The 24255-nt window shown below is 47.6% G+C and overlaps 1 long non-coding RNA gene across 1 annotated transcript in view; it reads left to right on the forward strand.

Moving 5' to 3' along the window:
• LOC138265714 (uncharacterized) overlaps nt 1-3276 on the forward strand; it is a 64049-nt gene extending 60773 nt beyond the window's left edge. Inside the window, exon 2 of the long non-coding RNA XR_011199409.1 lies at nt 3061-3276. This is a non-coding gene — a long non-coding RNA (uncharacterized lncRNA). The remainder of the gene's footprint in view (nt 1-3060) is intronic.
• The last annotated feature ends 20979 nt before the right edge of the window (nt 3277-24255 follow it).

The raw sequence follows: 24255 nt of genomic DNA on the forward strand, positions 1-24255 counted from the left end.
TACAACATTGAACCGAGCCTTTCCTCCGCCTCAGTCGATTCAGGACATTCAGGCGTTGATTCCAATGTTTAAAAGTGGAGCAGTCATTCCAGTCCTCAAGGTCCTACGTCTGCTCGGTCTGTTTGCTTCTTGCATACTGTTGGTCATGCATGCTCGCTGGCACATGAGGGCTCTTCAGTGGTGCCTCCGAAGGCAGTGGTCTCAACACAAAGGGGATCTCGAAGGCTCGGTGAGAATCTCCTGAGATGCTGCCATGGATTTGAAATGGTGGATTGCGGACGGCAATCTTTCCAGAGGAAGGCCGTTGTCGCAAGCTACGCCTGTGGCCACAGTAATAACGGATGCTTCCACTCTAGGGTGGGGAGCTCATCTGTGGGACGTGGAGATCAAGGGACTTTGGTCTCCAGTAGAACAGGTGTTTCATATAAATCTGTTGGAGTTACGGGCTGTACGTCTGGCTCTCAAGGCCTTCCTCCCATCCCTTCGTGGTCAGTCGGTTCAGGTCCTGACGGACCACACTACTGCGATGTGGTATATAAACAAACAGGGAGGGGTAGGGTCGTACCTTCTCTGCAGAGAAGCTCTACGGCTATGGTCCTGGGCAAAGGACCATCAGATTTGCTTGGTAGCAAATCATCTGGCCGGAGTCTTGAACGTACGTGCGGACAATCTCAGTCGCCATTTCTCGGCCGATCACGAGTGGCGTCTCCATCCAGATCAAGTCCGGTTAATCTTCCAGATGTGGGGGTTTCCTCGGATAGATCTGTTTGCCACCCGGGAGAACTCACACTGCCCGTTATTCTGCAGCCTCCAGTATCCGGTACAAGGAGCTTTGGGGGATGCGTTTCAGATGACCTGGTGCGACCAGTTGCTTTACACGTTCCCCCCCCCCCCCCCCCCCCCCCCCCATACCCTTGATTCCTTGTGTGTTGAGTAAAATTCGCCAAGACCGGGCTCAAGTCATCTTAATTGCTCCGGATTGGCCAAGGAGGGTGTGGTACTCGGACCTTCTCTAACTCTCACTGTGCCCTCCGCTCCGTCTCCCTCTCAGGGCAGACCTCCTCTCGCAGTCGCAGGGGCAGGTTTTACACCCCCACGTCCAGAACCTGCACCTTCATGCCTGGAGATTGAACGGGGCAACCTGAGTTCTTTCTCTCTCCTGCCTGATGTAGTGGATGTTATCTCATCGGCCAGGCGACACTCCACTAAATCTATCTACGCTAATAGGTGGTCTGAATTTGTGGTTTGGTGTGGAGAGAGGCAGATTGATCCCTTACGTGCTCATTTGTCAGATGTTTTATCTTTTGCTTTGTCTTTAGCACAGAGGGGTTGTGCAAGGGTTACTTGTCTGCCTTGTCAGCCTTTCTTTGTCTTCCAGACCAGCCTTCTTTATTTAAATCCCCAATAGTACTTAGATTCTTGAAGGGCCTTATGAATAAAATCCCTCCAACTCCTTTCGTTATGCCTCAATGGGATTTGACCTTGGTTCTAACTTTCCTTATGGGGGTCCCCTTTTGAGCCTATGCATTCTTGCCCCATAAGATTATTGGTTCTTAAAACGGTTTTCCTGGTTGCAATTACCTCTGCAAGGAAAGTGAGTGTGTTGCAGGCTCTATCGGTAAAACCCCCTTATACATCTTTTTATGGGGATAAGGTGGTGTTGAGGACGAAGGCTGCTTTCCTTCCGAAGGTTGTTTCACCCTTTCATTTGGCCCAGACAATTACTCTATCCACGTTTTATCCTCCGCCTCATCCGTCAAAGGAAGAAGAGAGACTACACCGCTTGGACCCAAAGAGGGCGCTAAGCTTTTATATAGACAGGACAAAGATTTCAGGCTGGAGGATCAGCTTTTCATCGGATACATGGGAAAGAGGAGAGGAAAGGCAGTCCACAAGAGAACACTCTCCAGGTGGGTTGCTCTTAGCATTAAAATGTGTTGCTCTTTAGCAAGGAAGGATCCTCCTGATGGTATAAGAGCTCATTCCACCAGAGCTAATTCGGCCTCTTCGGCCTTGGCTAGGGGTGTTCCTGTGGTCGACATCTGCAAGGCCGCAACTTGGTCATCCCTTCATACTTTTGCGAAGCATTACTGCTTGGACTCTGAGGTCAGAAGGGATGGCCATTTTGCACGGTCAGTGCTGCAGGATTTCTTGGTTTGACCATTCAGGCACCCACCACAGAGTGCGGTACTGCTTTGGGACTCTATTCATTAGGTGAGGAATCCACAGGTAGTTGTATCCATCAGAAGAACGAGTTACTTACCTTTGGTAGCGACTTTTCTGGTGGATACATTAGCTACCTGTGGATTCCTCACGGTCCCACCCGCCTCCCCGTTGCCTGTTTGGTCTAAACAAGTAATTCTTGAGTGTGCTCCTCTTGGTTTTGAGGATTTGTATATATTATGTATATATGTTTATATCTATCTATCTATATATATATATATATATAGTTAATTTATTTACTTGTTTAAAAAAAACAAATGGTAGGTTGAATTCTCAGAATGATGTGTTTGGAATATCATTAAATATTACTATTGTTCTTTCATCTCAATGGCCTAATATTCTCAGGCACGTAAAAAATGTTGGTACTGATGTCGGCGAGGACCTCTTATTGCCTGTATGACGTCAGACGGCATCGCATGGGCAACTGTGACGTCCTCGTCGACGTGCAGAACCTAGGAAGAAGATTTCCGTCGAATCCTGGCGCAATGGGAGTATTCATTAGGTGAGGAATACACAGGAAGCTAATGTATCCACCAGAAAAGTCTCTACCGAAGGTAAGTAACTTGTTCTTTAATAGCATTATATCCATGGCAGTGAAGGGGTTAAGGACATGAAGACAACACCCGCTTTAGCAAGAGGTTTCTGTTGACCCAGTGACAAAGTTGATGCATGATACATTTGGGACTTTCCTATGGTAGTAGTATGACTATTTTGCCATTATCATGCTTTTGAATACTGTATTTGAGATTTAAGGTGACATTGCTATTTGCGTGCCCTCCACTTGAACATCATATTGGTTCTGCATGGAATAGTTACAAGGTGTATTTTCTCTTCTAGGGAATGACGGCTCCAAACGGGAATGAACAAGAAGGAACTGACCATTTTTATCTCACGAAGAGAGAGGGGACATAAACATGGACTATGTTATGAATTTAGAGTTTGATAGGTTATGTGGAATACCCCTTCCCTAAGATTTCTGTGAAATAAAGGTTTTTTTTCTAATTGTAAAGGCTGCTGATTAATAAAATGGACAAAGGAAATGCATAATCCATGGCTCCGGTCTTGAGATTGAATCATAGTTCATAATTTCAATAATTATCAAAAGTAAATGTGCTTTGCTAATGTGTCCCTCATTAGTGCTGACCTACCATTAGTATTTTTTAGTGAAAGCTAACTACCCAACTGCATCTCCAATAACTTTTTTTTAACCAGTTTTAAATTGTATTTTCAATATCACAATCTTGAATAAATTACATCTATGAAAGTTACATTATCATTAGTAAAATCCGCAATCCAGCTACATCGTCATTAATAAAATAGTTTCACATCAGTATCAGCAGGAGCCCTTGGTTCAGTCCTTAAACAGCAACATTGGTAAAAACAAGTCATGTGTCGATGTTAACTCACATTCTGCCATTACCATAAGTGCTATTCAATCTTGCTATCTCAAGCAGGTACTGCAAACATTGAAAATCAACAGTGAATTCCATGAAGCTATAATGGCCACTAGGAAGCTATTCGGGGACATCAAAGGGTGTAACAGAAGGGTGTTGTCACTCACCCATGGATAGGCTGGAAGGGGTTATGATGGAGGTGTGGGAATGTGGATAAAAGGGGATGGGGGGGGGGGGTTATGTCCCCGCCAGGGTAGGTTTAAGTACGGGCCACCAACTCTTGAATGTGTGCAAGTCAAGTAATAGTGCTTCCCATTCCACATTTCTGGGGTATTTGTGTAGTCCTCATATTTCTTGCCTCCTGAGCTCCTCTCCCTGTCCCCACTTCAGTATTGCCGCACACCAGTGGGCTATATCTAACAATACCTGGGCTTTCCAGTGCATGGCAATTAGTCTGCATGCTATCCGCAATGTTTGGTTTATAAACCGGTTCGCAGCTTTATCTGTTTTTGAGCACCTGAACAATCCCCACAGTGCAACTTCCATTGTGAACACATCCAGTCACCTCTCAGCAAGTTGGACACTGACACCCATAAGGTTAGACTGAGCAACTCCAGAATACGTGCATCGTGTCAGCACCTGCATGTTGGCATCTCGGGCAAACAGAGGAGGACCCAAACATTTAGGACAGAGTTGCAGGAGTGAGGTAAGCTATATGAAATATATTATGCAGGATCTACTGAACTTGGTATTCTGCATCATCCTGGGGTATGTAAGTACTGTTTCCAGTATTTCCTTGTCGACTCGCCACCTAAGCCCCACTCCCTAAGGACTACATTTAACAGGTTGTGTGCGGTGTATGCTAGTGCACAAACAAACCAGGTGACAAGTCTACAGCCTCAACCCATTATATACAGTGTGTGTATGAGAGGGTGCTTATGGGGTTGCCATGGAGCCAAAGATGGCAGCCGTGGAGTAACTTTGCTCCAGGACCTGAATGCCGCAATCAACATTAATCCTGCCATTACACACACACACACACACACACGACATAGACACAGTGCTGCATCAGACTGTCGACTGGCCAGAACCAACCTTGCATACCATACCGGGGCATGCCCGGGGGAGGGGGAGGGTGTAGGGAGCTGGCTACTACAAAGACCACAGCTGACACTAGCAGACTTTTACCCCACGGAACATGATTTTAGTCATCCTGCATACAGTGATCCAGCAACGTATTGGTGCGGTAGACTTGGAACACGCCATGGGTAAACCGAAATCACCAAAACCTCACCCCCGTCCACCCTAGCCCACACTCCATCATGGGGAGGAGCCTTGACACAGGGCAAAGACCTCCAGCTCTCCACAGGACTTGGGTGAAAAACAGGCCACCATCCTACTTACCAATAAATCCTCTTGCTCATCAGTAGAAGCGCACATAAAGGAGATGTGTGGAATTTGGTCTCCTTCAGAAGGACCTGCGAAAACTGGCTTCCCGGTTCACCAACACAGAAAGTAATATCACAGAGATGGTACCACAGCTGAAGACCCAAAAACAGACCACCCAAGACCTTATGGACAAAGTGCACTTGTTAGGTACATGCTGAGTCATGCCAGGCTAACGCCAAGTGAAGCATGCCAATGAAACTCATGACCAGGTTGTGACCCTGCCATTAGCAGACTACCTGTAAAAACTAAAAACCACGGGCCAGCCCATCTACTTCTTTCTTCAACACTGTAGGCGGCTTTTTAATCAGTCTGCTCCCCACTATTAACGAGGGCTTCCTGAGGCACCATACTGCAGTATCTCTCAGATTGCCAGCCTTACTCTAGCAAATACACAGCTCGAATCCACTCATAAGTGGACAAACCTTGATAACTTCTGGTGTGGTGGTCCCCTACAAGAACAGAAATCACCCTGCCTACAGGCTGGATATTACAATTGCAATCTGCCATTCTTCAGTATGTATCACTCTGACCTACACAGCTAACTGGCCACCCCTATATCATCTGTCGCCTATTCAGTGTAATAGACCAGGCATCCTCACTATATACTAGATCAGCCTAATAGTCTGTATTGATTGAGTCTTATGGAGCACCTGTTTGCGACCCTATCATCCTTCGTTCTAGGTCCATGCCTCCTAGCTTACAACAAACTACTAAACATAAACCTCCCTTCAAGGGTCCAAGTGGGCTGCCTAATATTGCCCCGCTTTCCTGTTGGTTGTGGTTAAACAGGGTTGTCCCATCTCCCCAATCCTGTTCTCCAAATCCATGTAGCCAATGGCGCACTGCCTCAGTTGGAAGAGCCCTGTTTGTGTGTGGGGGGGGGGAGGAGGATACAGCTGCACGGAGGAACTTAGTGTTCCTTTATGCAAATTATGTTCTACTTTACATCTGAGACATGAAAATCGACACCTCCTGTTTGACATCTGCCTTTCAGGACTTCGAAGCGGTGACTGGGCTCCAAGTTAACTAGGGAAAATTCTATACTTTCTTGTTCCGAGGTGAAACCCCACACCGCCAGCATTGCCCCTACACCCTTAGCTTGGAAGTCCACAGCCTTCCGTTACCTGGGGTTCCACTTCACCACTTGCAGGAAGACAAATTTGAGGGCAACTCTGTCAGCAGCTCCCCAGAGCCCTCACCGGCAAGATTGCATTCTCAAAGATGATAATCCTTCCCCAATTGCAGTATTTTGTCAACGTACCAGCCTTTCCACCATACCACTTCTGTGATCTAGATCATTTGATGGGGGATACAATCTGGAATGTTGGGTTGACAGTGGTTCAGGGAGGTTTGAGGGGACCCATGTTTTGAGTCTTACTACCTGGTGGCACAGCTTGATTGGGTGGCTCGATGGCTGGTGGGCAAAAACACATTCAAGATCACCACTGATGATGCCCTGCTCCTTTCCTGGATGGTTGCTGTGGAAATGTCTAACCAGAAACTTTCGCCTAACAAACAAACCAGATTGCTCCATATGCCCCTAACATTGCAATACAGGGCCTCACCAGCGTGTAGGGCTCATTGACAAGAGAGCAGCTACCAGACTGGCAGGCACACTCATTTGACACAGTGGAAGACCTCTTCCAGGACGGCCAGCTTTTGACCAGGACTATGCCATCTCCCAGGACAATTCACATACTGATGCCTGCTGCCTCAATGGACTCCCTATGGTAAATCCTTACAGAAAAAAACTAGACACAAAGTTGTTTGTACAATATATCAAATGGTACACGGGTGACATCTTATCATTTGGCTTTGTAAAGCCATTGGAACACTTGGACATACCCCTGATGCAACTTAGGCAGTTCTGTACGGAGAACCACAGGAGGCATTTTCATGATCATCAATGTGCCAGGGCCCTGGAATCACATAAGATGGTAAGACATAAAGCATGCTACAAGAATAACCAATAAGTGCTTCTACATAAGGGCTACCTCAACCCCTCCCCCCCCTTAACAGAATATTCCTAGTGGCACACCTCACCTGCCTGAGATGCTCTTTCCCAGTGGTGCACCTTCAACACATGCTCTAGTCCTGCTCCACATTGGCACACTTTTGGGACAAGCTGCATAGCACTTTGGCCACAGTCCCATAACTTAATGCACTGAAAAAATGGGACGCCACTGCACTAGGATTATTCCCATTGATGGAACCAACACAAAGTACAAGCCAAATTTGCTAAGCTGGCCCTCTTATTGGCCAACTGCCTCCTCTCTTTGTATTGAAAGGCCCCGCAACCGCGTCGCAGGCCCATGGCAATTGGCAGTATCCTGCTAGGATGAGGCAGATAGGCTTGCACTACACTGTTTGTAGGCCGGCTGTATCAGACAGTGCCCCATCGCAGCAGCATGGGATGTGATGTTGCTACAATATAAGGCCCTTACAGCAGGTGCTTCCCCTTGTAAAACCCATAACTCACTAAACTACAGCCTTACCCAATGACAAAGTGGAACCTTACCCATGCCAACGGGAGGCCCCATATTGATGAAGGCATCACGATTTCATCAGTTTACCCACACAACACCTCTCAATTCCCCAGTCAGATGAGAACTTCTCTTGCAATCCCCCTATGCAGGTGTACACATCACAAAGGAGAACCGCCACCGTTCTCCTCAATCCACCCATCCCCTCCTGTTAAAGCAACCTCTCATGTAACTACCCTTTATGTGCTCACTGTCACCAGGAACTTCATACAATTAAGAAGCAACCGACACATGGCCAAAGTTTGCCTTTCTGCTCCCAATTAGAGAGTTCATCTCTTTTTCCAAATAATTATTTCTGTTTTATTTCCCAACACAGCACTTATTACATACAGCGTAACTCTGAGTGCTCCTGAATTCCTTGACCAGCAGCCTTCCACCATAGTTAGCCGCCCTCAAATTGCAAATCGTACCAGGCAATTTCCACTGCCCCAACCAGACAGCCCTCACAATGCAGTGCACATGATACCCCAAGCTGGAGTACGGCCACCCTCGAGTGACGTTCCCATGCACACGAGATTGCAAGGTACCTACATAGCTGATAGCTATGTATTGCATGATGTAATTCACTGCCAAATTTCCTTTTCCACTGTATAAACTATGTGTAATGTGTTGTTTGTCGCTGTACTGGCATATTGTCTGTGATGGCCCAGAGTATTTCCACGGTGGCCCAGCAAGCGCCCGTATGCCAAGAAATGACCTGCTGGAAGGGCATGTTCCTCCTGTAAGCATTTATAAGAAAATAATGTACCCCCCTGATACAAAGCAACTAGTGTACTTATGCCTGCCTCTACCCAGGCCCTCGTGCCCACGCTACCAAACATTTTGCTGAATGAGGTTATGTAGCTCAGTGGTATCTCAAGCAAAGAATCTGCGTGATGTATCGCAAGCTCTGATTAAAACTCTCATGGGATCAGCAATAATCCATTAGCATCATGTGAAAGCCTGTCCTGGGGGAGGAAGATCCGCTAGACCACAAAGTGTGCTCGGGCTGCTGTGGGAGATTCAAGTTCTTCTGTGTGATGGCCTGACAAACAACTTGCCGACCAATGCACCTGGGCCGCCAACTAGTAATGTTCAAAATCTGGAGCACCAAATACCCCTTAGTCTAGGGACAACTGTAGTTTACGGAGTGCAATGTGGCAACTCCCCTTGTTTTGAATGAAACTCCTTATGGCCAAGTGTAATGGATGGGATGTGCCTCTGGGTGACACAGACCAGGAGGTTATAGGAAAAGTAAAGTAGCAGAGGGAGCATTACCATCTTAGATAGGGACACTCTACCTTGCAAAGTGCTCCAAAAAGCCATGTGGGGATGCGGGTTGCTATGCTTCTTATAAGGTTGTCATCTATTAGATACTTTGTCTCATGATAGATGTTTATGCCAAGGTATCAAAACGTGCGGGGCTCCTAACACAAAGGATTGGAATCCACAATGAAATGCTGCTGGGGACAGTTCGGGTGCAGCATAAACAGGCATGATTTGGCACAGGTCACCCCCAGGCCAGAAGCAACATGAAACTCCAGGGGTATGTCTTGGATATCAGCTATGCCCTACTGTATGTTTCAGATGTAGAATAATGCATCATCTGCATATAACAAGACTACATGAATCTCCCCAGACAATGGGATACTCCAGGAACGCCCCTGCTGTTGGAGCCTCAGGGATAAGGGCTCCCTTGCGAGGCCAAAGAGCAGAGGGGACAGCGGACAGACTTGCCACATTCCTCTGCTCACTCATAAACAGGGGAAGATACACTGGCCAATATTCACCCGCACTGTGCGTTCAATGTATATGAGTAAAATTAACGCATCTAGTCATCCCTTGATGCCAAAAGTAGTCACGGTCAAAAACGGGCAATTTCAATCCACTATATCAAATGCTTCATGCAAGTCCAGCACCAAGCATGCAGCAAATGGCCACTGGACCAGAGGAAGCTTCATTACCCTGTGCAGAAGGTGTATATTTAAAGTGGTGGTGGACCTACCTGTGTGCACCAGACGTGGCATGTGTTCACACAGCCTGCCCGCTATAACCTTGTTCAGGATTTTATAATCAGACCTCAACATAGAATGCGGGTATTAAGAGGCAAGCTCCATGGGGTCTTTCACAGGCTTGGAAAAGGATACTAAGATTTGCGGAGGGTGGGCAGAAGTCAACCGTCTGTTTGGAACTCTTGTTAAGGTTTGAGGAGTTTCAGGGCTAAAAGGTGCTTGTAGGCTTTGTAGAATTAGATTTGGAATCCATACCCAGTGTTTTATGAGTTGCTGTGCCCCGCCTGACACCGTCTCTTTCTCTCATGAAAGGGGTGCGTTAAGATCTTCCCTAGCTAGTGGACGACGGACTACTAAGTTGACAGACGCAAGAAAGTGACATATTGCAACCTGACTGTCCATAATAGAGGGTCATATGCGGTCTGATAATGCATAGTAAATGCCTTGTGAATCTGACTGATTTGTGACAATTGCTGGTGAATCCCTGATTATCGTGATCTGTGTGGGCAGGTTCATGCTGCGCAGGAGGCAGGACAATAAACATCTGCATACTGCTTCGCTTGGTACGCACGGATGTCGAGGTGTTGTAGTTGCTCACTCATTTGAGCATGTCTATGCAGTGCCTTAATCATTGCACCCAGCATTGTACAGTCTGCTTGGGCCGTAGTTTGCAGTGCACCCAGGGATGTCTAAATACAGGACATGTCACTGTGTGGGCCTGCCTTCACCCCTACAACCGCATGGATGCAGTGACCTCTGAGGATAACTTTCATCGCTTCCCAGTCAATTACCTTGGACACAGATGTTCCCCAGTTGTCGAGTAGGCTATGGGAGAGTGTCTCTGCTGTTGTGTCGCAGAATACCTTATCTCCAAGCATGGTGGGCTGTAAATGCCTAGTGGGAACCTGTGACTATGACACACCCCACTAAAACTGTACCTGGAGGGGATTAAGGTTGGAATAGGTCTTCCCCCAGATATTCTGCCCTTGATGCCAATAGCCTAGTAGCTGTGACACAGAGTATCCAATCGAATCGGATACGCAAAACATGTGGGGGGGGAGCGGGAGAATTAAAGGAACATTCCCTAGAGTCTGAGTTCAGCAATCTCCTTCAGTCCAACAAAGTCCAGTGTTGAAGCCTACACCGGGGAGTATGGGAGTTGTAGGTGGGATCAATCACGCTGTGGGTCAACTACACACCTAAAGTCAATGATACAGGGGATGTGGGCCCATTTAGTGAATATGGAGAACAAACGTGAGAAGTAGGCCTGCTATGTTGAATGGAGGGCCCTAAATGCTTCCTAACAAGACCGTCCTCCCATCTAGTTGCCCCTCGACCAGCATGGGACCGCCCTTCAGGTCAATTTTGATTACTGTGAGCCTGAAGAGAACACCTGGTCTAAGCAAGATTATGGCTCTGCAAGCAAAGCCAGACTATGTGGTATAAAACATTTCCTTCTACAGCATTTTTTAAAACGGGAACCCTCCTCTCCCATGATATGAGTCTCTTATAGCAGTGCAATTTGAACACCCCATCACCTAAGATACTGCTGAACCGCATGTCTGTTACGTGTGGAGCCCATACCATGGACATTCTACCTGATTATGCTAAGTTTAGACATGTCAGTATCCTAAGTGGGGAGAGTGTGGGCTCTGTAGCGGATCATGAGCCACATCATCACAGTTATGCAAAACTGTAAAAAAAAAAACAATCCCTACCGTGGACAGCCCTCAAACATTCTGATCACCTAAACAGTAAAAAAAAAAAAAAAAAAGGCCCATGGATGAAAAGGTCCTGCATGGTACCAGCATGCATCATGTTTGCTAGGCAAGGGGCGTAGCCAGGCTGTCTTCAGTTTCCACAGTGTGTAAGCAGTCTGCAGTTCTACTCTCTCTGGGTCAGTTGGGACGACCTGTTACTACAATCTGATGAATACAGATTACTTCACCTGAGGTTCTTGTTGTGATATAAGCTCCTCTGCTGTTTCCCTTGTCAGCTCCTGCAGGGTTGCTGAGACCATGCTTTGACATCGGCTATGCCATCGTCTGAACAGTAAACAAGGGGTGAATGCAGTCTGCCCACAATGTAACCTCCTACCTAAAGTCTGGGTTTGTCCCTCCTTTGCCTGTTCTGGGGTAGATGCCCCTTTGAATCCAGCACCACCATGTTTGCGTGCCCAGTGCTTCTGGCGATGCGATGTTTGTGCCTCATGTTGTCGGCATGGCAGTGAAGGGAAAGCGGATGTCTCAACCCAGTCCCAGGCATCCATGGGCTTGGTAAAGCAGTAACTTTTAATTCAAACCATGGCCTTCAGTTTAACTTGAAAAAGGAGGGAATAGTGGAGGTCAGCCTGCCTCAATCTGCACGTCACCCCCAAAAAGGGAGCCCTGCGGCACTGCACTGATATAATCCGGGAAGAGGAATACTGGCATTTTTGTAACGGAATGGCTTTGCTGTTCTAGCTGAGAGCCTGTGCACACCACTTGACCAGCAGCAATGTCAGCCCCTGCTGCACTCTACACCCAGTAATATATGTTGTAAGACCCGAATTAACCCACGTAGCAGAGGGGGACAGGCAGTCCCAGTGCTGCACTGGCAAATACTCAAGTGTGGTCACTATAGGCCCTGGGGAAAAAATGGGTGGTAGCCCACACCCACTTTCAGTCTGCACTCCTTCGTGAAGCCCGCAGTGGGGTTGTTGGTCGAAGTTCAGGCCCACTGGGTCGCCGGGATTCTCAGTAACTGGTATCAACCAAAGTCTGTTCACTGATGTGTGGTGCAAGCTCCTATGCTACGGCAGTTCTATGTAAGATGCTATCTAAGGTCGCCTAAGCCCTGAACTCCCCCGGTATCAGGCCTTGCTGTGGCCAAGAGTTTTGTGGTGGCGGGTGGGTCGCAAAAGGGAAGCGGCCTGCTTGGTCAGTTAGCATGACACCAGCACACTCTGATCCCCAAACATTCCATTTCCTGCTTGGGGGTCAACAGCGGATTTGTCAATAATCTCCCACAACTAGTCTGCTTTACCAGCAGAAAAAAAGATGTGGAGGGGTATATGGTGGAGAGGTAAGCCAGTGTATAATACCATTGACAAATTATCATATAAGCTATTTTACAGTGGGATAAGCTTTCTTAAGTTTTAGGTATGTCTCGCCAAAGGGGTTCCAATTGCTTAGACAAAATGCCATCTGCAGTGGTAGTCTGCCTGAAAGTTTGAAATATGTGGGTTTGAAGAGGTGTAGAGTGTTGAATGGTCCGGTATGTATTGGAGATTAGTCCTTTAGACCCGTCATATGCGCTCACTAATTTTTCAAGTCAGTATAGGATATGGTAGCCCCAGAATAATTGGAGGGGTGCAATGCCCAATGATGCATCTGGCAGTACTGTAGCCTTGTTGTTTCAGGGAGAGAGTAATAAGCCTTACACTGTTCAAATGACTTAATGGAGGCTCCCGCAAAGAGGTCTGTTAATTTCCTACACTCCTCTGCCTCCAAGCTAGTAAATAATGGAGGCAGTAGCACAAGAGTGAAATCCGGGTTGCGTGCAATTGGAGTGTTGGAGGAGGGGAAGGTAGTAAGCCCTCACCTGATTCCCAACCTGTCTCATATGTCAAGTACCGTCCTAATGGGGGGTAGCTATGTAGGTGCTGAACAATGAAACATGCTTGGGTAGCCAGGCTAGAACCCAGAGGGGCTAGCAGTCCACTGACAGATCCATGTGAAACCAGTGTTGCGGCCAATTGGCCTGCGTCCAAGGTGGCAGTGTGGGAGTTAGGTTAATACCCCAATATCTTATTGTGTTAAGAGCCCATTGGATCTACTAGGGCTTGCATATCAGGAAGGTCCTTCTTGGGTATAGTTAATTTGAGCAGTATTCCATGTAGGGGCGTGTGCATGGATCCAGCCCCCCTCCATATACGCAAGACTCCATGTTCTCATAATTTACTCAATGATGGGTTGGCCACTAATTAAACCGGGCCCTGAGTTGAGTGAAACAAGTCCAGTGCAGAGCTTCTTAGCAACATAAAAAACTCCAGTTGTCTGCACATAGGATTCATTCTGCAATCTCATTTTGCACTTATCAGATACAATCTGTGACAGATGATTAGCCCTATAATAAAAACACATTTTAGGAGACGCAGGCCTTCAGCCTCTGTGTGAGCCTACAGTTTAGTCCTCCGGGTCCTAGGTTTAGTTGACCCCCAATACAAATTGTTTTATCATTCTTTCAACACTCGGCAATAAAGATTTAGCAATTGTAAGCCACAGCATACCATGGACATAACTAAACCTTGATGAAAAGGTAATTTTTATAATCCTTCCATGAGTTATTCTTTCCGGGTGAGGGGGGCGGTCTTGATTTCTCTTTGCCATGTTCTAGCAACAGGGCATCAAAAACTCTACCTAGACCTTTTCTGCCAGAGCATCCATGTAATGTTAGGTAATAGGACGTTTGAGTATTGCAGATTTAGAATTTCAGAGGGCTCACACAATAAGGCTCTGTAATGTACCCTGGCAGTCAGACTCACCGAAGAACAAAATAGCCATCTGACATGACATCATCATGTCGGAAATATTTTACAGATTGCCCAAAAAAGTGAGGCCTATTAATATAGGATGGACATAATATGTATATCTCCACGGACTTTCAAATTGGTTAGCTTCTACTGTAATCTGGAAATATCTGTACCCCAATCAGGCGGTTGACCATAGACATGATATATTTCATCTTTACTTTTATTAGTGTTATCTACATGTTGATGAATAAAAATCAGTTCTAATATGAAATATTTTACATTGGGTGCCATGTCTAGTAGAGTAGTGTTAAAGGTTGAGATCTTCATATATAATTAACTTCCTAAAGAATCGTGGCAAGTGTGTCTGTTTCTGCCCTTGAAAACACTAGACCACCTTCAGCCATATTTCGAACACCTGTATTGACGTATGAAAGTTTACGGTTAGCCTCTAATCTGACATGTATATTTTGCTCCACAACAAGTTAAACTCTGATTTAACTTAAAAAGAGAACAAATAAAAACATTTAAAATGATATGACGCAAACACATGTTCACCAATAAATGAAAATTAACACACAGTCTCAGCATCAGTTGCTGCGAATACAGTTATCAATGATATTGGAGGATTACCCACAGTCCAACCGTCATGATCTCTGGAGGTGGGGGCGTGAGGGGTGGTTAAAAACCCATTGCACTCAAAGATGTATCTAAAAATATGAAAGTAAAATATGTTTGGATACCGCCCCCCTCAGACCAGAATTCCAGCCCCTTGGACTCTAATGGTCCTTCTCACTCACCCGTGGGAAAGACTGGAAGATCTGCCCTCATTATACCTCCAGAGAACACAAAGATTATGGGACGCCAAAGGTGTTGCAAAACAAGCATTGGCAAAATCAATAGATCTCACATATGCAGGGGTGGAACCTCCGTTAGGTCGGAGGAGCATCGCCCCCGCCAGCAGCAGCAGCTGCCAAACCTCTACAATACAGCAATAATGAACTATGTTTATTATTGTTGTATTGTAGAAGGGGTGGGGCCACGGACCCTGACGAGCACAGAGGGGGAATACTCAGTACTCCCCCTCAGTACGCATGTATGTTTAGCCGCCCGTCTCAGGCTGGGCAAACATACATGCGCACTAAGCTCTGTCCAATCCAGCAATGCAGTGCTGGGTTGGAGAGAACAGGCAGACTCTCGCAGTCTGCCTAGGAGCACCCTGGCTTGGCACTCCCCCAAATCTGAACACTTGTGTCATGATGGTAACATTTAGATTGGCCGCAGGGCAGGCTGGGAGCCTGTGCCTGTTGCCAAGGAAAGAGGTGATGCTTGGTGGTGGTGATGGCGGCAGCGCATTCAGGTAAGTTTTTTTTCTTCAATTATTAATTTTTCTTCACCCCCGCACCAGCCGCCCCCACCACGCACTGCTCCTGCACATATGTAAACTATATTGATTTAGAAGGAGTGGAGTGGCATTGCGTTGCATGGCACTGTGTGGAGTGGAGTGTAGAGGAGTGAAATTTTATTAAGTGGACTTATGTTATGTTGCAAGAAGTATAGTGCACTGACTGAAGTGGAGTGCCTTGGCTTGGGGGAAGTGTCATTTTGTGGCCTGGAGTGTAGTGTATTGTCATTTAGTGGACTGGCATGGTTTGAAGTAGCATTGTGCAACATGTAAAAGAGTAGCATTGTGTGGATTAGAGTAGTGTGGTACATTGTGGGATGGAGTGGCACTGTGTGGCTTGGAGTGTACTGGAGTGGCATTAAGTGGTGTGGAGTTGCACTTAGAGGAGTGGAGTACGGTGCCATTGTGTAGAACAGGGGGCCATTAAACTGGGAGGTGGGTTCCCCTGGGGGGGCCTCAAATGATCCCAGGGAGGTGAGGCACCAGGCTATGGCCAAGAGAAGCATTATGCTGAGAACCGTGCTGTGTCTTAAGCTGAAGAAAATGAGCAGTACATGCCTGACCAGAATAGTATGGTTGGCATCATGTATTTGATTGCATTTTTTATAACAGTAACACAAGTTATCTGCAATATTTAAAAAAGTTTAAACATTGCACATTTAATATAATAATTGTGAAAGATTTGGTGTGGGTGTGTGTGTCTGTGTGGGTGTATGTGTCTGTGTGAGCCTGGGGTTAAAAAGTTTGAAGCTCAGTGGTGTAGGGTGGAGTGGCTTAGTGCTGGTGGAGTGGAGTTGGTATTGTGTGGTGTGGTATTAAGAGTGGTGTAATTGTGTGGTGTAGGGTGGCATTGTGTGGCTTGGAGTATAGTGGCATGGAGTGTAGTCATTATGTGGTGTGAGGTGTGAAGTGGTGAGGCACTGAGTATAGTGAAGTGGCACTGTGTGGCTTGCAGTTGCATTGAGTGGAGTGGAGCCATACTGGAAGCCACAGATATACATGGACTTATGAGAAAAAGAGGAATAGCAATATTCCGGCCATAGACACAGAGGAGTACACCAAGTACAAAAGAGGACTACATGTTGGAATTTGAATAAGACACTATTAAGTCAATGCAGTAGTAGTAGGACAACAATAAAAGGGCAAAATAAAATGCAAAGAGTGCAAAAGAAACACACAGACCCACCAGCCAAGACATAACCGACAACAAGCATCGAGTGACAGTGCCTAGGGGCCGAGCTGAGCAATGAAAAGGGCAACTGCAGACCAAAAACGGTGCTAGGAGATGGTGGGGCAGAGAAGGAGCCCTGCTAAACAACAAATAACAAGGCATCCACTGGACTAGCAAGAACAGCTAAGGTCACACAACCAAGGGCAAAAAGAGGCCTACCGCTCTATGTGAAGAAAGTTACATAAACACAAACCAGGCTTGGCTACTATTGAGTCTCCAACAAGGTAAGAGTGAGCTACACACTAATGAAATATACTATCATGAGGTGTGAATAAACTGTCATACAGCATGAGCATTGATACATTAAGACAACAGCTCAGCTATATAAGTAAAGATAGATGCAAATGAAGCACCTTGCAGCTGATGCACGTCTCAAAGGAGTAAGTCTGTGTTGATTGCGGTAGATAGGATTGAGGTATATCCGGGTAGGCTGCAGTAGAGTGGACTGATATACACTGGAATGGGGTAAATTGGGGAATAGTGGATTGGGGTATACTGGAGTAGATTGGAGTGGAGTAGTTTGAAGTGGGTTAGATTATAGTGGAATAGTGTAGGTTGGAGTGGAGAAGAATGGGGTATAGTGGAGTAGATTGAGGTGAAGTAGATTGTAGTGGAGTATACTGCACTAGACTGTAATGCCGTAGATTGGGGTGGAGTGGGTTAGATTGCAGTGGTGTGTGGTACATTTTTAGTGGGATTGATTGGAGTGAAGTGGGGTAGATTGGGGTTAAATACAGAGTGGTAAAGGGGATTAGAGTGGAGTGGGCTAAACTGTAGTGGAGTACAGTGGGGTGGATTGGACTAAAGTAGAGTGGGGGTAGGTGAACATGGAGTGTGATACACTGGAGCAGAGTAGATTGGGTAATTTAGAGTATGGTAGATTGAAATGGAAGGTTTGAGTGGAGTGGCATAGATTGTAGTGCAGTGGAGTGGGGTAGATTGGGTTGTATTGAATTGGAGTGGAGTGGGGTAGAATGGAGTGTAGCGGTATGGAGTGGAGTGGCGAGCCGTGTCATAGAAAGTCTTACAGTGGAGTGTCTTGGAGTGGAGTAGCACGGTATGAAGTGAGGCTTGCATGGAGTAGAAGGGCATAGAGTGGAGCAGAGTGTTGCAGAGTGAAGTGATGTAGAGTGTTTTAGGGAGGAGTAGTGTAAAGTGGAGTGGTGTGGTGTTGCCCTACGTAGGAAGCTTATGCCCAGATGTTTATCCTGTGGTCACTGTGCCACTGAATTCAAGCTAGCCTGGCCCATAGGTGGTGATACCCTAAAAACAGTCCCAGAATGCTTGTTTATGGTCCAGGGAGGATCTGGCCTGGCATTTCAGGCTGGACTGTTCCTTGAGCAGTAGGGTAAAAACTGCTTTGCATATGGCAGGTTCCAAACTGGGGTGATATGGTGGCATGGTGGGCAAAAGAAAAGTTGTAATGGGATGCTGCCCGAGCAATTTCCATGGGCCGGGATTAATTCAAGCATTCCATCCATCACCTTGTCGTTTTTGCGTCCGGTTCAACAGCAAGCAATGAATAGGCTACAAACCCCAAAAGGTAAGCTGTATATATTGCAGAGGCAGTAAATGCACTGTGGGTAGTGCAGACCTAAGAATGGAGAGTAGGTGACCCCTAAGACATCAGACGTACGTACACTCCTAAATCCCATACATTCTTCCAGGCACCTGTGGAATTCAGCTTCCCAGAGGCCCAATAAAAACATAAAAAGAAAATGTAACGGGATATTTATAGTCTAACACATTAGCTTTGGTCCAGGGGTCCCCCTGGGAGCCCACCAGGGCTTAAAGGTATTTTGTTTTTAAATATCTGCAAAATCTGCGGCTGGATCTGTAGATTTTGCAGAAGTTTAAAAAACTGGTCTCCCAAGTTTCACAGTTATTTTGCCCCAGGGTTAGCCAGGTCCTCAGGGCATTATGGCTTAAAAATAGGATGGGGGCACACAGGATCCCCCCTACTAGTGCTTTTAGAAGCCCCGGAGACCACCACCTCCCCAGGGCTAAGCTTAGTAACTATGCAAGGGCTGCGCCTAGCCCCCACACCCTGGAGACCACCACTTCCGCAGGGCTAAAAGTAAAATAATATGATAGAGGTTAAATATAACTTGTGCACTCGCCGTGCGCTGATAATTAACCCATATATTACAGCACTCATTACATCTGTTATAACAAAATTGATGTGTGGTCATAACATTTGTAGGAAAATGTTCGATGACATAACTGCATGGCGGGGCGGAGGTTCTAGTTACTGTAGCACGGCTGGGTGCGTTGCGCTGACTGTGGACTGTACGGCCTAATGGGGGAACAAAACCTTGTTGCAGCAAGCTGTACAGTTAACTAGTGCGCCAATACCGCGCAGGCCGGGCACCTCTTTATTTTATAACCTCCGCCCCGGACAACGTATGGTGTCACAGAGCAGGCAACAATGTAGGGGAGAGCCCGGGTGATTGTCTACTTCCCCCACATGTTTTAGTGAACTACTACAAAAACATTCACCCTCGAACAAGGCATATGAATAACAATAACAACCAGAGATACAAAAGAAAAGAGAGAGAAAGGAAAAGAAGATAACAGCAGGAGTTATTGGCTGTACATGCACACCAGTCACTTTTCTTTTAAACAGATGAAGTCTCTTAAGACTTTGGCTGGGTTCAGGGTTGGGCAGCAGGTCGTACCTTTCACTTCTCCCCCTCTGCTTCAACCCTCGTGCGGGTCCCCGATATGGGGAACAGGACCCTTCGAGATCTTTGCTGGGACCTCCGTCACTTCCTGGTCAGCATTCATCTGGAGAACTTGGCTGTGAAACGTAGCCTCCTTCAAGCTCTTCACCACTCTCCTCCAGCGGGTCAGCTCCTGAATCGCCATCCCGAGGCTCCACCCTCAAGAACCAAGACACATTCCGGGTCACCTGGCGCCCCACTTTTGTGGCAGCCGCGATGGTCCCAGCGCTCTTCTCGACTATCTAGATGTCAGGTTCAAAAGGGGTACGGAACTTCCAACCTGGGTGGCGATCCTTCAGAATGACGGATTCCCCCACTTTTAGATCAGAATGTTTCGCCCTTCTCCTCTTGCTGGCCTAGACATTGGTCTGTTTTTGCTTCTCCTGCGTCTTGAGTATATCCAATTCAGTAGGTTGCCACTGCTCATCAGCGTATCTGCAGTCCTGTGGTGGCGAACGAAACATTAACGCTGCTGGGGCACACCCCGTCGTGCTATGGGGTGTCTGCCGGTATGCCCTCAGGAACGCATGCAGGCATATCTTGGCGTTCTCTTGTTGACTTACTCCAGTTCGTAAAGCGGGGTTCAAGGTCCACATGAAGTGCTCAACATCCCCGTTTGCCTGGGGATATTGAGGGGTAATTCACCAGTGTGATATGGCAAACAAAACCTGAAACTCCTGGCCGTGAAATGGAGGACCATTGTCCATTGTTATGTCCTCCAGCAGACCCAGGAGAGCGAAAACCTTCTCCAAGACAGGATGAACATGCTCAAATGCCGTGGACGTCACCAGTTCCACCATCGGGAACCGGGCGCACAAGTCAGTCATGACAGCCGTCAGCCATCCATCAGGAAAACTACCAAAATCCAGGCTTACCCGGGGCCATGGTCGAGTGCTGGGAGGTTTGGTCATCACTGGAGCAAGGACGGGATCTCGAGCGGTGACCGCACAGGGATCACCTGTTGGTATCAGGTCATCTACCATGGCGTTCATCCTGGGGAACCACACCTTCTCACGCAAAAAGTCTTCGCTGTCCCCAGATGACCCTGGTAAGCTAATTCTACAACTCTAAGGTGTAGGCTGCGGGGTATTACTAAGCGCTGGCCCTGGAGAGGAAGACCTTCTGGACTCACAGAGAGCTCCAGCCCTCACATTCCAAATCCACTGCATCGTCTTGCGCTCCTCAGAGTCAAAATCGTACTTCTTGTCAAAGAAACATTTCAATGACCGATTGGCTCAGCCGATGACTGCATCTCGGATTGAGGCATCAGTGATCTCCGTCACCATCAGCGCTGTGGGACATGCTAGGTTCACAATCATGTTTACGAAACTCTCTGTCCGTCCATCCTCCTCCTCTTCTTCTACCTGCGAGCGTGGCCGCAACGGATGGCGTGATAAGTAATCTGCAGGATTGTTGACTACAGGCCAGTAGACAATGTAAAACCGGTAGGGCTGGAGGAGCACCGCCCACCTTTCAATTCTTGGCGGGGCAATTCGGGCTGTGCCCGCAAAGAGGGATACCAGTGGTTTGTGGTTGGTAACCATCATAAATTTGTGCCCTCAAAAATACAAGTTGAAATGCTGACAGGCCCGTCGTATGGCCAGCGCTTCCAGCTCAATTTGTGCATACCGGGCATCCGTTGCCGAGAGGGCCATGTTGGCATAGGCCACTGGCGTCCACTGCTGGTGGCTCTGTCCTGCAGCAATACGGCTCCGAGCCCAATGGGGCTGTAGTCCACCATGACTTCCGTTTTCTTGTGCGGGTGGAAGTATGCAATGACCACAGAGTCCAACAGTGAACTTTTGACTGCTAGGAACGCCTTGTCCACTTCTATGCCCCACTCCCACGGGGTGTTGGCCTTCGTGAGCTGTTGAAGAGGTTCGGAAAGTGTGGCCAGATTGGGGATGAACCTCCCACAATACGTTGCCATACCGAGGAAGCTCCTGACTTCAGTGGCGTTGCGAGGTAAGGCTGCTCCTTGGATGGCCTCTACTTTCTTGGGGTCAACCTTCAGAAGTTCCCTTGAAAAGATGTAACCAAAAAAAGTCAATGGAGTTGTGGTACAAGGCGCATTTCTTCCGGTGCAACGTTAGTCCTGCTTCTGCTAACCTCTGGAGAGTGGCTCTCAGCTGTTTTTGATGTTCCTCTAACGTGTTGGAGAAAATTAAGATGTCGATTAATGACGCCGGTCAAACCGGACAGTGTCTCCCGTATGGCATTGTGGAAGATATGCACAGCCGAAGAGCCCCCAAAACTAAGGCACTTGTAACGTCGCAGCACCACTTGGTTTGAGAATGTGGTGACGTTACGGCTTTCTGGGGTTAGCTCCCGCTGATGGTATCCCGAGTATAGGTCCAACTTAGAGAACCACTGGGCCCTGTTAAGATCCACAACAATATCATCCATGGTGGGTGTGATGTGGCGTTCTCAATTTATGGCAATGTTGAGAAGGTGCATGTCCACACACAGGCGAATGGTGTCAGGCTGCTTAGGCTTTGGGGCGATGACGAGTGGCGACACCCAGGGCGTCGGGCCGGTCACCTTCTCTATGACCCCCACTGCTCAATTGTCTGTAGTTCACTCTCCACCTGGGGTCGTAAGTGGAAAGTCACCCGCCGGTGCCTTAGGGCAATGGGTCGTACTGCAGGATCAACATGTAACTGGAACTACTTTCCTTTCAGTTTTCCTAGCCCCTGAAACAACTCCGGGAAATGGGCCAGCACCGCCTCAGCCAGGGAGTCGTGGACTTGCCGGGCGAAAAACACTAGCTCCAGGTCTTCCACTGTGTGGCATCGGAGAAGGGTTCCTTTCTTGCCTTCCAACACATGGCATTTGGCATGTGTCGAACGGCGCTCACTACCAACAGTAACCTCTATCGCCCCTCGCCGGAGTAACGGGTCCACGCCCCTATGGGCATATATCTTGGTCCAGCATGGTGTGAGCTCTGGTGGGGGAGATATCTTGCTGTATTGTTCCACATCCATAACGTTTACTGACGCCCCAGTGTCTATGAGCACTGTCGGGCCATTTAACGTTATGGTACACATGGGTGGTGGTCTCCACCTCTGGTCCAACCTGTCAGCAAACGAAACAACAAATATCTCCTTATCTTCATCATCCTCTTAGGGTTTGTTGCCTGGGTATGCGTCAACCGCCACCATCCCAGTGCCATCGTCTGGCGTAACTTGCTTTATTGCCGCTTTCCGGGCCAACATGGTCACGGATCTGGGCCACCTCCCTCGGAAAACGTTGGCAAAATCGTTGGGCTTATCACATTTGGAGAAGTTCTTTCCCTTGGCAGGGCATATTCCTGGTATCCTGTGCTCTAGACCACAGCTACCGTACCTCTTTTCTTCCACTCTCGGTGGTTGAGCCACATGCGGCTGATTGTAGCATCCTTGGACGGCATCAACCCGTTCTTCCTTTACTGTGCCCAATTTGGCCTGGCCTGGTGCCGGAGAAGATCGCGCTAGGGCAGCATCCATGTCCTCTGCGACTATTGGACAGATTGTGTGACCTTGCAAGGATAAGTATTTCATCCAGCGATATGCCTGTATAACATCACGTTTGGGGAGGCACCGACAGACGTACAAGCTCAAACATACAGGCAGCAGCGGTATTCCTGAGCACCCTCTGACATCAGGGGGAGCGAAGACAGACGGGGATGCGCAGACAGACGGGGATGCGCAGACAGACGGGAATGCGCAGACAGCTAGAACACCGGAAGAGAAATAGCATTTCTGCTGTTCGATCGCAATGCGATTGGGCAGCCGAAATGACCACTAGACACCAGGGAATTTTGTTTTAGGTACTGTCAATAAGGGGAGCAGCCCCTTGGGCAAGGATCGCTCCCTAGGGGTCCATATTATTTTTAGGCCATTTCTGCCGCCCCTGGTGGCAGACAGATCTAATATAATTAGGCCGATCTGCCCCGGGGGCAGAAAGCCCCTAGACACCAGGGATACATTTTTTTTTTTTTTTTTTTTTTTTATGTGTGGGGAGCAACCCTTTAGGCAAGGGTCACTCCCCGGGAGCCAAATTATTTTTAGGCCAATTCTGCCCCACCTGGGGGCAGAAACCACTAGACACCAGGGAATTTTATTTTTTTAGCATGCTGACACATAAGGGGAGCGGCCCCTTGGGCAAGGGTCGCTCCCTAGGGGCCCATAATATTTTTAGGCCATTTCTGCCCAGTCCCACCAACCCCATGGGGGCAGATCGGCCTAATATAAGCCCCAAGACACCAGGGATATATATATATATATTTTTTTTCTTTATTTTTGATATGTGGGGAGTGACTCCTTAGGCAAGGGTCACCCCCTGGGGGGGGGGGAATTATTTTTAGGCCATTACTGCCCACAGGGAGGCAGAAACCACTAGACACCAGGGAATTTTTATTGTTTTTATAGTTACTCAGAAGGGGAGTGGCCCCTTGGGCAAGAGCCGCTCCCAAGGAGGGGCAAAACATTTGTAGGCCATTTCTGCCCCCACGGTAGCAGATCAGCCTAATATAATTAGGACGATCTGCCCCCAGGGTGGGCAGAAAATCCCTAGAGACCAGGGATAACTTATTGTTTTGTTTATTTTTTATTTTTTATATGTGGGGAGCCACCCCTTAGTCAAGGGTCACTCCTGGTGGGGCCTAAATACTTTTAGGCCATTCCTGCCTCCCCCCCTCCCCCCCAATTATTTTGGGTCTTGGTTTTACGTTTGGGCCATGAGAGCTTGGTAACTCTCAAAAGTGTGCCACTTAGAATGTTGAGGGCTGCGCTTTTTGGACTTTGGG

Source organism: Pleurodeles waltl, chromosome 11, assembly GCF_031143425.1.
Source record: "Pleurodeles waltl isolate 20211129_DDA chromosome 11, aPleWal1.hap1.20221129, whole genome shotgun sequence".
In the NCBI taxonomy this organism is placed as follows: domain Eukaryota; kingdom Metazoa; phylum Chordata; class Amphibia; order Caudata; family Salamandridae; genus Pleurodeles; species Pleurodeles waltl.